General features: G+C 38.0%; 1 long non-coding RNA gene across 2 annotated transcripts in view; it reads right to left on the reverse strand.

Moving 5' to 3' along the window:
* LOC112947926 overlaps positions 1-16090 on the reverse strand; it is a 118958-nt gene that overhangs the window by 63944 nt on the left and 38924 nt on the right. Inside the window, exon 1 of one of the 2 annotated variants that reach the window (XR_003249502.1) lies at positions 507-614. The exons of the other annotated variant lie outside the window; for it this stretch is intronic. This is a non-coding gene — a long non-coding RNA (uncharacterized LOC112947926). Of the gene's footprint in view, positions 1-506; positions 615-16090 lie in introns of those variants that run through there. 2 annotated transcript variants of the gene reach the window in all.

The raw sequence follows: 16090 nt of genomic DNA on the forward strand, positions 1-16090 counted from the left end.
TATTTTAGAGCCTGTTAATGCAAATATTATGCCCCAAAGGACTAAGCCTAGCAGTTTTTGAAGCCTACATTTTTTTTCCACTGCTTCCAATAAGCATTAGATTGTCTTATTGCAAAAATATTCTCTACTGAGGTATACCTTGAAATTACCTTTAATCAAACAACATTATTATTATTAGTACCAGCAATAGTAAAATAGCAAATACAGTCATACATATTTCTACAGACCTTGCTCCTTTATGTGCTAATGCAGGTATTGACACAGCTTTTCGTTTAAAATTGAACAAACTGTAAGATTACTGCAAAGTAAAAAGATTGTAGAAGCAATACCAATTTAGTGATTTAAATGGGTGCTTACTTATCCATAACACCATGTTGAGATTAAAAAAAAAAAAAAAAAAAAAAAAAAANAAGCACATGACAAAAAGAGCCTAATTTCTCTCTTGCATAATGAAAGTGCAGGTTTATGCAGGTTTAAAGGAAAAAAAAAAAAAAAAAACTTGTTACCTGCAAGCAGCAGCCAACATTAGTCATTGGAGATATCACAGGAAGGAGAATTATATTTGTTTCCAGGTTAAAGGTTGCTTACTCTGAAAACCTCCTTTTCATCTGTAGGAAGAAAACAGAAGAAAGGCTCTGCCTTCAYCTTAAATACTATTTCAGACAGGAAACTGCCTTTAGAGAAGAACTAGGGCACCCCTCATCAAAGCTGAGCTGAAGACTTAAGTAAATAACAAGTCACACCTGTGGTTTGGTCTCTGGGCAAGTTCCCAGCTCCCAGCACCTATAGGAAGGTCTGCCTTCCCTTTGCTCTGAAAAGGGCTAAGGGTGTCTTGGCCAGTCCACAGGGACAAGGCAGGRCTGGATGCAGGTTGATGTAGCTTTAACCAGCTGAAATGGCGGCTGGTTCYTGTAGGCAGGCTCCCCACGGCCAACCTTGCCCTGTGTCTCTCCCCTCATGTTGCTGCCTGTGATTCCCACCCTGGTAAAGGCCTGGGCCTTGGCCTGGGCCTGGGCCTGCCCTGCTTAGGGCTCAAGGCCCTGTTCCCAGGCAGAGGGAAATGAAACATCCAGTTCCAACAAACATGTCTTTTTCTCATGTTGTTAAGCACAGCTTTGTTTCAGCACAGGTGTGAAGCACTGGGGTGAAAGCGTGCCCCAAAATAAAGGCTTGCTTTGCCGTCGGGCCTGTATTCTCCTGTTGGATTAGCCACCCAATATGGACTGTGGTATAAGGAGATGTCATTTTAAACCATGTGCCCCTCAGCCATGYGCAGGTTTGTACAGTCGGAGCTGCAGAGGTGTTTGGGATGAGCTCTGGAAGCTGCGGTAACTCCTAGCACTCAACACACCAGGACCCACCTTCTTAAGACCAGCAACGTTGCAAAGGGAATTTAGTTGCTTGCATTTTGTGAGCAATTAACAAACTCCCAGGATGTCAAATTTTAGGTAGTGTTCCTCCAACATCGGCTTTCTATTTAATTTCACATGGTCCCTGAATTTCACTTATGGCATTTACTGAGTTCATTCTTGGGCTCTAAGAAGAGTCTTTTCATTAAGCATTTGTAGTCCAAAATATGTATGGAAAGAGCTTGAAGAATTTATACTCCAATTCATATTTCCTCCCTAATGTATACTGGTCAAGTGAAAAAAAAATTAGAAAAGATAATTCACTGGCTAAAATACCTCAGAATAGATCCCTAAGATATGTCTTCAAAAAACATTGTTGAAAAAAGAACAAAGCTTGTGGGAGGCAATGAAGAAATTCTGTAGTAACCCAACAGCAAAGCTAAGTACAGAAATCCCAGGCAAAATAATTCAAAATCAGACTTCCCAAGGGATCATGACCTTTGCCTCTTGTGATTTATCAAAATAATAAGTCTTTAATGGAATTATCACATAAGACATTAATTYGCCTACTGGTCCACAGAAGAAACACAGCACTAAACCCAGCAACGGCATGGGAAGGCACTGGCGCGTGTGGTCTGCTGCGTGTGGAAGCAGCTGGGAGTCACTGCATGCTCGGGGCCCTTTATGCCTTACCTCAGAATATATTTTTAATAACTACCACAGGTTCTTGGAGCCAATTAGACTGTTTATTCCTCATACTTTAAGAACTCTCTACGCATACGTAWTTGAGACACTAGTAATTGACATTATGCAAGTTTAAATTTTCTCTAAAGAACTAAAATCAGTGCTTATCATTGGGAATGTACACCATTTTGCTTAGAAAATCCTTGTTGGTCCGTAAAGAGACAATACTAGCACAGCCACCACAGTRAGTTTTAGCTCTCCTTCTCTCTTCCTCAAGTGCATCCCTCTCKGAGGATGGCTTTGGTTGCCATAACCAAATGGCTCAATCATTCCGGAACAGGCTAATAAGCCTATTATTAGTGCTCATGGTATGAAGATGCAAACTATTTTACCATAACGTGCCCCTGTCATTCCTATGAGGATCTTTACCTCATCTCTTCAATCCTCTTCTTTCCCAGATCAGTATATTTAAAGCTGCATTTTCTTGGTCCAATCTGAGAGTCACAAGCTTGCCAGCTTGCTTTGACACAGGCTTCGCGAGCATCTGAGCATGCATTACGACATGACCTTTCCATTGTCATTCTTTGATTTCCCCTACCCAGTCTTTCTTAACTCCAAAAAGTCGAACAGGATACCAATAGGCACGTAACCTGAGGTGCATGTGATGTTTGCCAGAAAAAAAAAGGAAAAAAAATCTTCAGACATTTTCATTTATGGTTAAAAAACTTTTTAGAAGACTCCAGATAAAACACTGAGTCCCTACATAATTTCTGTGTCTACACACCTAAAGTTTTTATTTCATGATGAAAGCATAAGCCACGAGGAACCAGGAGGATCCAGAAAATCAATTCTCCTTTGACAATGGTCAGAAGCAGAAGGACTGATCTCCCAGACAGAAAAGACATGATATTATCTTTTCCACCYTTTAAAGAACAGAGAGAGAAAAAGAAGCTTTCGGTATTCTTGGGAGGTCTGGCAGATTTACACTTCTGGCTTAGATGAGATTTCAACTTCCCAGTAACACACTGATATTGGATGGACTACAACCACATAGAACTATTTTGTTTCCTGCAAAATTAAATGGCATGTAAGAATGGAAAGTAATCATAATGGTGCAAATAAGTTGCCTAAAACATTCACACCAGATGATCAYATTTAAATATCCTTCAGGTTGTTTCTTTTCACGTTTGGAAGGAATCTGTGTTGCACAAGATTGAAACACAATGCAATTATATAGAATTTATTTTTAGCTTTTGAAAACAGTTATACCTTATATTCCTTATATTTCTCTGTACCCTCTAATCTTGTTTCTTCATCGTTCCTCTGATTCTAAACATACTGCCTGGTGACTGACTACAAGACCTTTTGATAGTACATTTCGGCAGTAACAATAAGGGCAGCATTCACAGATAGCATACATTGAATCTGGCCTACATCAAAGAATGAAGAATTGTAGCAGATGTAAATTGAAACACATATATATATCCACACACACACACACACAYATACATATATAAACATATATATATGTATATATGTATATATATATATRTAWAWATATATATATATATATATATWTAGTCATCCATGTTTGCTTGGCTTGGCTTGGATTTTACCCAAAGAGTTTCAGGTAGCTTCAGATGGTAAGTGCTATAAATATAGCTCTTTGGGCAGGTTTGCAATACAGTTACCTCATGGATTAATAAAATGTAGGATGTGTGAAGACGTCCATTACGTAGTTGCAGTCACATAACCAGATCAAAAAATTCACAACTAGGTTTTGAACTCCAAATACAAAGTGAGGCAATAAAAATGTATTTCCTGTTTTGCACCTCGCCAAAATGCACCCTGTCAGTTGCTACCTTTAAAGTTCCAGACACCAGAAAACAATCATAAGCAAGGGATATAGTAGGATTTCCAGTATTTCATATAATAATTTCAAATTATTTCTTGATTATTGATACTTTACAAAATAAATATTCTTCTGCAACAAAAATAAACTGTTYAAATACAGCAAGGATAAAGCTGATTAAATTCTATGTCTTTCAAACATCTTCATGGAGAATATACAAGCTGTTGTAGAATATCCATATTCTGAACTATTTTGAGTCCTATTATAATTAATATATTATTTCTATTGTTATTACTATTGTAATTATTGTAATCTTTCTAGATATACCATAGCTAGCACTATTTGCAACCAACAGAAAGACTTCCACTATGTAAACAGACTTTATATGCTGGTTCTCACTAACTCACTCCTTGATATTAATACAAAAGAAGCACACTTGTTTACTTCACATCTTTTACCATACTGTTCACTGTAGGAAGTAAGCAGTCAGACTCATTGAAAGAGTATTCAGCCTCTAGTTAAGACTCACACTTAGTAACTAAGGAAATGGTGGACTTGACAAATCCCGATGCCTTTTATTTTAAAGCCCTGAATATCTTCAAATTTGATTTGGCAACATCTCAGGGGGAAAAAAAAAAGAAAAAGATGACCCTTGTGGATGTTAATAGGATAAAATATATTAACAGCACTTTCAGATTTTCTTTCTGATTCTTGCTGATACCAGGTGGCAGAGAATGTAACTGAAAAATGACAGTTTAACAGCACTGTAGTGCAAATGAAGAGATCATATTAAACTATATGAAATAGACACTTTACCTGGCAGATGAAGGAAAACAAAATAGGAAAAAAAAAATCTAATCAGGATGAGAAGAAAGGGACGTTTCCAAACATGCTTGAATTTGAGATWTCTGCTGGTCGTGCTGGTATATACAGAAGCCACTGGGTTAATTAGTGTTGTTTTATGGGACTGACTGAGTTGTACTAAATCTATAGCTTAGCTTCCACATCTGTAAAGGAAACATTATGCTTTTTGCTGGATTAAATTCAATAATGCTCATCAGACAAGGAGTATCATCATCTGCGAGAGATGCTAATCAGGAATGTCATTTTACAAGGTTGAGACCTAGTTCTGCAGCCTGGCTTATGTCACATGCAGCCATAACACCCAACTGGGAAGGTGTTACTGAATGCAGAATGGCCAGAACTGGGTTTTTTGAATCTGTATTTTTGGGACATTAGCACCTACTCAGTCAGCTACTGTCACTCTGCAAGTGCTCTGTGTTTCTGCAATGCCCCTAACTCATTCTGTATCTCTATACTGCTTCTCACAGCAGGAATAAGGGTTATAGGAACCATATACTGTTTTAAGATCTTTAGAGGGAAATTCCTATATCTATTACTCAATCCTTATTTTATTTCACATAGCAATTTTTCTGTTCTGTGTTAGCATACCTGACTATTCAATGTGGTCAGAATAAAATAAAATAAAATAAAATAAAATAAAATAAAATAAAATAAAATAAAATAAAATAAAATAAAATAAAATAAAATAAATCCAGTGTACCTGAATCTTGAAGGCAGCTATCTATACCTAACCTCAGCCTCACAGGTTGAAACAAATCCTGGAATTCTTTGAAGCAGGTACTAAGTTCAGGAAATGTCTGTGTGCTGAGCAAGGAAGTTGCTGACTCCAGAGAAGTTTAGTTATTGATAAGAATGACAGTAATATCCTAAAGCCAACTATTCAAGCATAAACTCTGAATCATCTGAGGTATATGTATTGAGTGAAATAAAAGGCAAATTGCATAAATATTTATATTAGTTAATTGTGTTTATGTTAAAAAGTTACAATGTTTGTTTAATGTCTTTGCAAAATCTGTAAACTTGGCTTCTGGATAAAGGCCTCCCCAGCACTGTTTAGGGTTACGGCCACGTGTTCCTGTCACTCACTTGCACATTCATTCAGAAAACTCAGGTCTCTTTCTCTCTCAGGTATAAATTACACTGGAGAAGCCTCAAGCAGCCACTGAAACATTTCACACACTGACCCTGAAAATACAAACACAAAGGCAGCTTTACTGCCCTGTGGCTCAGAGAAAGTTTTTGGGTGTTGAATCTGAAGGGTCCACTATTCTGCCTTCATTTCTCTATCTCCCCAAAGGATTCTTCTATTTAAAAGAAACTGAGACCTTGAAAATAACACTTCTGTATTATTTTCCTCCGATTCACAGACTCTTTCCTTAGGCCTTCACCTCTAATGCCCAGCTCCAATACTCTCGCTGAAGCAACTTATAGCCTASAGCTTGAGAGCCCTGGGCTGAGCTCTGCCAACCTGCACCTTCGGAGGGATCGGCCGCCGGGGTCTCTGGCACCCACGTGAAGCTTTCGGAGACACCACTGCCAGGTTGGCACCCTTTCAACTGCTCGCTCTTCTACTGACTTCTTGCATTTAAAAGAGTCAGCTCACAYGCATTCCCAATGGTGGCCCAACAGCAACAAGCACAGCTTGCTCACTTCACGTGATTGGAAATATCTAGCCCGGAACAGACTTTACTCAGGTTTTAGAATAAGTACTTCCTTATGAGCTTAGAACTTAAATATGGGCAGTTCTTACGAGACTCTGAACCATATTAGTAAAAATATTTCATAAGATCAGCTCTTCTCATAAGACACCCTCAGTCAGGACCTTCAGCTTGAACTTCTGATTCTTTGTGATATTCACCATTAAAATACTATAAATCTTTGCTTGCAAGCAACTAAAGATCTTTTTGCATTCTCAGGAATACTGTGCTTTGCTATCAGAAATGCCACAGTAGAAACACCTACCTACAAATTGATGTGCAAGAACTGGGACAGTACAGACTATAGTATAAAAACATATCATACTCAATTGGATATATACAGCTACAGACTACAGTATAAATACAAATAAAATCAAATTAATACGGTGCAGAAGTTCATTGCCTACTGAGTCCTACAACAGAACAGGTTTCTGCTCAGGACTTGGACCCCAGCAGAGCACTTAAGTGTATATTTAACACTGCGTAGTCAACTTAGTGCTAAGTTAAACACGATCCTAAGAAGGTTTTCCCCCTATGCAGAAATCTTTCTGACAGCAAATAAGCTGGGTATGAATAAGTATACACTAAAGTCTCACACCTGGGATCAAAGAGAATTGGAATATGCAAACCMAAATACTTTATTTTGTAAAAGTTCATACTATTATTTTCTATCTATTTCTTGCAAGAGTTTTATATGTGAGAACATGCTGACATTGTTGAGGCTTGTCCTTAGAATGCAAGATAAATTTCAAATTCATTCTATCAGTTGTTTTTAAAAGAAATGTAAACAAGGGGGCTCATTTTGCAATGTCCTCGAACAGGATCTTCTGTTAATGGTGATAAGGCGTCAGGGATTTACATCGTGAGTAAATCACAAGTATTTTCTCACCATGCTGTGCCATTTTGAATCAAACCTCCTACTGATTTTGAAAGCTGGTTTAAATTGGATTTCAGGGTCACTTGCATTCAGCCCTACTTTTACCCATTATAGAAATCCAAGAAACAATAATACGCAAAGGAAACATTTACAGGCATTTTGTTTGACTGGTTTGTGGTAAGTTTAAGTGTACAAAATTATTAATATCAAATCTGGTGCAAAGAACGCTGCAGTTCAAACCTTCTGTGGAGCTTTAGAAAATCAATCAGGGTAACAGGTGCAAAAGTGCTGTCACACTTGAAGATGCCTTCAGTTTTCAGGTTCCTAGGTAGAGGACACATTTTTAGAGGTGTTAAAATTCCTCCCATCATCACTCTAAAAATCCCTTTGTTTATAGGCTAAAGATTGGTCACTGATGGTGGGGCTAGATAAACACTAGTTAGTCTCCTGGGACTGTAGGCCTGAGTGGACACTGAGAGATGCTGTGAAGGGCGGCCTCTCTCACCGGGGTCTTTCGCAAGCAGGTGCAAGGTCACCCTCACTATGCTCTGCGCTCACTAGAAATCACATTGTTGGGGCTGCTGTTTGCTGAACCTCAGGTCTCTTAGTCTTACCAAGAGACAGAGCTTACTATTTCCAAACAAATGATGCAAAAGTGGAGGTCCAGGCCTTTGGGCAGGCTTGGGCAGAACTCGCTTGGTCACCTGCACTGGCCTGGACTGGGTGAACAAGAAGCCTGGGAACATGTTACCATGAAACACAAGTCACAGAATACACATGAAAATAGTGAAGCCACCAGGGAGTGACAAGTGCTCTTGTCTGTGTCACACCTCAGAATGGTTTCTTGGGAAGTCTACGGCTCTGCCTGCTTTAATGCAAGAAATTAAGAGGGCTGATTTCAAAGGGCCTATCTCTGAAAGGATGCTTAATAAGGCAACTGTTTTTCATCTGCTGCTGACATGACAGTAATGCACACGTACTACTCACATGCTCTCTGTAACTGCAGTTATTCACATGCAGTCCTAAAAATGGGTGCCACAGCCTCAGTGAGTCAAATTCTGTCCTGTTGACACAACCAACTTCAGCTGTTACTATGGCAAAAATGTTACTGCGCTATAATTAATCTGGCCCAAGACTTAAGAATGTCATTAAACTAAGTTGCCATCTCTTTTAAACATGGCATTAATCTCTAATAGAGAGCAAAAAGCAAAGCAATATGAAAATCAAGTGCAATGATAACTCCAAATACAAACAACAGGCTTATGAACATCAATAAGGTAATATTAAAGTCCAAATGGTAACAAATCTGTTAAGAGAAGAACCTGACTTTCTGTACAAAATACACAATGGTGCTAGGAAAAAAAATATTATTGGCAAAGTTAACTACGGGCCATTGAGAAAGGATATTTGTTCAAGATAAAGATAAAGGCTAACTGCCTTGCATAAAAACAGACTGATTGTCAGAGCCAGTGCATATGCAGTATTTCTGCCAAAACTCTTTGTGTAAAGTGCTAGGAGGCTTTCCAAAAATCTTTTCATTTATTTGATGTGAGAAGAATAGGATACAATAAGAATACTTAAAAATTTCCAGAGTTTCCAAGTGTCTCGCACACCAGGATTCAGCATCTCTTCTTAGTCTGCAAGAAAGGCATTAAAATCAACTTAGAAGAAATCTTATCCCTGTTGTGGTAAAGTATGTGGAAGTATGGAAGTATGGAAGTATGGAAGTATGTAAAGTGGAAAGTATGTGATAAAACAATAGAAATTAAAATTCTCTTAAAGATGAATCAATCCCTCATTATACAGAAAAATAATCAACAGGAATGAATGAACTCCCTCCCTCTTCCTCGCTGCTATGGTTGTCCTCTTCCATTTTTTGTCTTAAGGCAATATTCACGAGAGATCAAAATTTCCTCCTTTTTCAAAGGTCTGAACAAGCAGAAGCACTAGTAGAGTGTTAGAGGCAGTGCACTGGTTTAATCTTCTCTCCCTTCAGCATATGAATGTGAATCAGACAAGTTGCCCTGGCATAAAGGCAGCAGAATCCTCAGCAGAATGGCTTGAGGAAGACTAGCTGTGGGGAAAAACTTCGCATGTGTTTAGAAAGAGGAATTATAGTAGCTTGATTTTCAGTAATACTCCAAATTGGCAGCCAGGCCTGGACGTTGGTGAGAATTCAGCTCCACTTTTGTCATCAAAACATGGAGGTCAGATGCTCAGYACTGTGCAGCGGCATGTGGAGAGCTGGGCTTTCTCCATCTGGATAGATGCACCTCTGTGCAGGGAAACAGGAGATTCAGCTCTTTGACAGGAAATATTTGCTACTGTAGCTACACCTGGCACGGCTCACCATGATTGCTATTATTATTGAACGCACTGTTTTTATCAACTGAATTGCTCCCTTAGCAATTCAGTTCAAAAAAGGAGACAAAAAAGGCTCCTTACCCATCTAAACAATTTACAGCAAATAAAATCTTGACAAGTGATCATGACACACAACTGTTTTTGTTTTGATTTTTAAATGTGTTCGCATAAACCAAAAGTCACCCCAAGTCAGTAAAAACAATGGAAGTCTAAACTGACTCAAACGACTGTGACATTTTGAGACAGAGAGAGAGGAATAGTGTAGGAAGCTGGATTCCCTGATTTCTTTGCGGATTGTGTTTTTATAGCCAAGCTTCCCAAGTGGACAACTAGCAGAGGGATGACACAGGACTGACTTTTGCTCTACAAAGCCAGCTGGAACTACACACAGAATAAAAGAAGAGGTTGGGAAGGCCCAGAAGAAYGCACTGCAGAAACACTCCAGTCTCAGCAGGTCCAGCTCCAAGCTGCCACCAAGACCCAGCTCCTGACAACATTGGCCGGAGGCAGAGCGGGCGGCCGGCGAGTGTTCCCACAGCTGTGCTCCGAAATGGCAACCCCTGGGCTGCAGCCGCACAGAGAACACGCAGAGCTGATCTCTGTTGCTGATAGGGAGCGCTCGAAGGTGCTTGTGTTAATCAGGAGGAGCAAGCCAGCTATTAACTAATTGTATTAAAGAAGCATGAGAAGACCTAAGCTCGAATATATAAAGAAAACCAAAGAAAAACATTATTTTAAGCAAAGTGGAAAAAGGTGGTGATAAAAGACTTTGCTAATCGTAAGCTAGAAAGCCAATTATGGAGAAGAGATGAATCCTAAACAAAAGATCTGATAATTATTGGAATCCAGGGCAAAACACTTGGAAAGAGATGTAACAAGTCCCAGAAACGAACATTTGCCAAATACAGAAATTCACCTTCTTCAAGAAAGAAGTTTGTGGACGCAGCCAGCTCTGATACTGTATCTCCTAAACAGAATTCAAATACTGTAAGAAAAAAAATACAGAATACATACAGAGCTCACCAAAACTAACCCAAACATGTCAACAGCATTGTAACAACCAGTTCAAACTAAGGCAATGTCTAGCAGGAGGGAAAAAAGAGATGGAAGAAATTGGATTTCATCACTTGAGAAAAGACTGTCAGCAGCGGTAGGGGTTTCACTGCATAGGCAGAAAGAAGAGCAGCACAATGGCTGTTTTAAAGGGCAGCATCACAGTGGACAGTGACTTAGGCCTCAACTTACAGGCATGGAAAACAGTCTTTCAGTTTAACTGGATAGTGGAGCTCACAGGCACGCTTCACTGGAATGGAAACACTGCAAACAGAAATACACTGAAATATCAATAAGGCAATAAACATATTTCTATATAGCGTTAAGTAAAGATGAGGAAGGAAGGCTCAAGCACATCTTTGTGTATATTAAGTCTTCTTTTTGGGATACACCATATCCTCTTAAAGTCATTTTGGTCATATTCAGTACCTGAAGTGATACACTTGAAACTAATACTATAAATTAAAAGTTCTAAAGTATACGAGACACTTTAATCAAGGTCCAGGAAGTCAATAGAAATGTGAGACCAGCCCTTCTGCTTGTCTAGGGTTGCTGGAAGATGTTGCAAAAATAATTAACTGCCTAAACAGAGCACTACAAAGATTGGGTGTTGAACTGCATATGTTGAACTGCATATAAATAGCATCTGATTTACCCCAAGTAAAAGATTCATATATCAAATAATATTGACTTCCACTTAGAATGTATTACTCAGTAAAACCATAAAAGGCAAGAGGAGTTTTCCCACAAATTTCAACATTTCAGTAAGGAAAGAACATTTTACAGATGGCCCCACACCCACAGGTACCAGGGCTTCAAACAATAATAGAGATGTTCTCTATAGGAAATCAGCCTCTTTCTGTGTGTTCTTGACACAAGACAAAGCTTTTAACAGTATTTATAAAAAGGTAATTGTCTTTGCTACTACAGTATCCTGGCTTTCAAATTACTCCCTATACTATACCTTATGTTAAAGTGGGTGTGGATTCTTGTTTGCTTATAATAAAAAGAAATAGATGTTTTCATTTTTTGAACTAGCAAATTATAGAACCGAAACTAAAATCTATTTTAAAGTAATGTTATTATGGCTGCAAAACCGAACATTTCCATAGCCAGAAAGTTTTGAAAATGTAGAGAGGTTCTATGTTACAGATTATAATTTTTCCATTTGCTACTCTAAACTTTCCACATAAGTATTAGGAAAAGTAGTTAAAAAAAAAAAAAAAAGGAAGAWTATCCTGAATATTACTTCTGTTATTGGACTCAGTGACTTAAAGATCACAGAATGGCAAACAAAACACTGAAAAATCTGAAGATTTACAAGATTCAGTTTTAAAATTGCACAGTCATTTCTCCAAAATTGKATTTAACTTTTTTATTTATCAGAACAAGATATGAAATTTAAAAATGTTATACCAAGGTTTTTTTTTTTGGGGGGGAAGCCGTTTTATGACCAAAGCTACTGCATGAGAGCTTGTTGTTGCTTCCCTTACTCTGAAAAAAATAGGTGCAATATAGGTAGTGCAACAAAAACTAGATGAAAAATAAACAGTCACCTTTCATCCAAAATAAATTACTCCTAATTCACCTGGAGCTATGGATCATATTCTTCTGTGATGCTGGATAAGTCATTTATTTCACAATTTTCCCAGAGGACCTTTTGCGTATGGTCCTGTAAGAGCACAGGGTCTGACTGCAGGCAACAACAGTTGGAATACACTTTTCTCCACCTGAATGCTTTCCCCCTTCATAACTGCTTTTTAAATTTTCCAATATCTGTAATTCCCTTCCATTGTGCATACCCCTTTTATCCCAATCAGAGGGAACAGTCATTGCTGGATTAACATCTTTACCTGCATTTCAAGCCCATATTCCTCCAATCTGAGMGTTATAACATTTGCGGTTAAGTTTCAATAGCCTCATATCTGCATATTTAGTAGGCTAATCCCTTCTTGACCAAAAATCATTTTAAGCTTCTACTTCAAACAAACAAAGAAGAAGTAAAGCTGTCATATTAATTCAGTTCCCTGATCGATCCCACAGGGAACGAGCCAGCATTGCTTTTCTTTTAAAGGCTCATAAGATGTGTTTAATTTGGTTCTGTAGTTATTTGTTCAGTATGCAGTGCAAATTTTTCTGGCTACAGACATGGGATATGGTAAACCTTTGCCTGGATCAATGTCCAACCTCTTTTAAGTTGTGGAGAAAGTTACTCTCTCATAAAGTTCAGACCTGCCAGACTCAATAACTCTACAAAAATGTTCAGATGAAAATTGCTTCAAGCAATCCTAGTAGAAAGCCAGCACCTCACCCCTAGTTTAAAGTTATGATCCTTATCATAATTAATTCAATAAAGAAGTAATGTACTTCAACCTAGGCATAGAGAATAATTTTCTATCCTGACTGGTATAAACTTTCAGCTAGGGACGTTTAAACTCTGGACCTGATCTTTTAGTGCAAATAATAAATTACAGACTTAGAGCCAGCATATTACAGCTGAAGTTGAACCATCATAAATACTTTGCTAAGTCTAAGCGAAAATGTAGATTGAATAACAGTGATAAAAAGTATAATACTGTTTATAAATATAACAGAAATGTTTTTCTACTGACAGCTTAAACACTAATAATACTTTCTGAGCTGTGAATGTGTTGAAGAGCAGGAATTTTATGCGGTGCTTGTAAACTGACATGCCTTGCTTCTTAAATGTAAAATCTGTTTCTTTCTGTTGCTGAAATCCACGACTTAGCCACTGTCAAAAAAAAAAAAAAAAAAAAACCCAAAAAACCAGCCCTTTTGCAGAAGGAGATGTTTATTTGAACAACCCAAGCTCAAATAATTTCAATATTCATTTCTGATTTACCTTGCTTTTCTTCCCACATTAGCGTGGCTGCTGCACAGTCACAGGACAGGCAAATGTGGAGCCGATGCTGCCGCAGAGACTCAAGTGCCCATCCTGAAAAACCCACTGAGGAGTAACTGGCCTTTTGCCTGTCTGCCCATGTGAAGACTTCCATAGGTTATTCTAAAGAGAAATATGCACTGACAGTACTGGGCCAGCAGAGAAATAGCCTAAGTGGAGAGCTAAGTAAACACTCTACAAACGTTCCTGATATTACATTCATCGTTATTCTTGCAAAGTTAATTTAGCAGTAAGAAAGAATGATGACTTTAAGGAAGAAAACAGGCCCGCTGTCTTAATGCAATTATGTAAAGGTTGTATTTGGACACTTACCTATATATTCTGTTCCTCATCTGCTGGGATATGTTAAAACAAACAGCCATTTATTTAACAGCAAACAGAGGATGCTAAGGCTAAGTGTGCACTTCTTTAAATGTTAGCGTTTATTTTATCGGTCATCTCACATTCCATCTCATTGCATTCGGTTTCTGTGCTGCAGTGTGACATAACTTGCTGCAGTGCTAACAGTTCCAAATTATGCAAATTGCTTTTCCAAGACATTTTATCCAAAGCAAATATCCTCTTCTGACTAGTTTAGTTTGAATATTCATTGATAACCCTTATGAGACACACTTAAAATATACATACTAAATCTATCACGTAGAAGAAATGTATTTTTAATCTGAATATGCATGGATTTATATGCTGTGTCTACTGACTGTCCTTACTGTCACCTATATTTATTTACATTTTTCTCCCTCAATTCCTAATATTTAAAGGTTAAATATATCTCTGACCTTAAAATAATGCAAAGTACAGACTATTAAGAAATATTGGTGCCATAATATTTCAATAATATCCAAGCACCAATGTATTACAATGTATGACAACTGCATACAAATTATGTCAGAGAATACGCTTAGCATATGCTGGCCTGCAAATGTCCATCCACGGGAGAGGTACCAGTGATGAAGAGGATTCCCTGGTTTGTAAAAGTTATTGCTATGGGGAGAGTTTGCAGCGTTTTAACTCATATCAAGTTCTCTTAATCATACCACAGTATTATGTTATCCTAACAAAAATAAAGGAAAGCRAAAGTCTTTAAAAGCGGCTTTGAGTAGAATTCAAATTAAATGATATTTCGCCTATATTTTCTAACTGCAAATTGCTGTTATTTATCTGTCAGGATAACATAAAATTATGTTGTTAGATTTATAGAGCTACAGTCCTCACTTCAATTCTGCTTTGCTAATAATCATTCATGTAGTGTAGGTTGGCTTTCTTGAGCTGAGTAGCCTCTATGCTGTACGAGTAGTTCATCTTATACGAATTACAACTCGCGGGCTTACTTGTGTACAAGATTCAGCTCAGATAATGTCAGTAGATGTTACTCTTTAGAAATACATGCTTACTCTTTTATTATTTTGAAAGTAGCAGCGGATGGTATTTCAGGTTCTTTTACGCTAAATTACCTCCACTTAGAAGAGCCTTAAGTAAATTGAAGCTTGCACATATATACGCACGGTCGCATTATCTAAAGATTAACCAACAATTAAAAACCTAAAGGAAGTTCCGACGTGTGACCAGTTGTTTACAGTATACAAAAAACAAGATGTAGAGGAATGAAGTCAACAGGCTGGAGCTTGGTTACTGTTACAACAAATGCATTTTAGCCAGAATGTTTGACCAACACTTGCAACCCTGCACCTCCACCCCCTTTGAGTCCCCCTTGGATTGATTAAATTGGCTCAAGATGACACCAATAATTGGCTCAAGATGCCGCTTCGACAGACCCAATGATCCATATCTTTGCATTCCCTAAAATCAGTCCTTTCAGCTCTGTGTTAGATTTAGGATGGTTTACATTGGCTCTGTCACAAACATTTTAATAAAGTCCCAGAGAAACCTCAAACTGGTGACATCATTGGATGGTGTTAAAAAAAAAAAGTTCCACTTTGCTGGTTAGTTGTTAGCCTTTATAATCTGATCAGCGTCTCTTTTTTTCCCACTATATTTTGTCATTCTTTTACAACTCTTTACAATTAGGAACATAATATTAAAAAAAGAGAAAAAAATAGTACTGGCTAATAAGGAGAAAACAGTTAAATATTTTGACTTCAAGTAGTAAAATTAGAAGAAAAAAAAAATGTACTGTATCCTAAGGGTAGGAGGTCTCCAACTGTASTATGTGTGTTATTTTTGAAGTATCAGATAAATTAATTGCAAAGAAAGTATTGGCAGTTCTCATGAGACTATTGTATAAACAAAGAGCAAARCAACGTTATCAGACTCATTGGAAAGGCTAATACTCATTAAAGCACTTTTAGGAAATAACTTGCAAACTGCAGCGTGCTCCTGCCGTGCGCCTGYGTGTGCATGTGGGCTCCGCTAACACACACAGGCCTGGTTCCCCTCTACCTGCTGAGCGTGCAAAGGAAAGGGCTTCGT

This window comes from Nothoprocta perdicaria, unplaced genomic scaffold, assembly GCF_003342845.1.
Source record: "Nothoprocta perdicaria isolate Ctin4 unplaced genomic scaffold, notPer1 scaffold_25, whole genome shotgun sequence".
NCBI classification, from domain to species: Eukaryota; Metazoa; Chordata; class Aves; order Tinamiformes; family Tinamidae; genus Nothoprocta; species Nothoprocta perdicaria.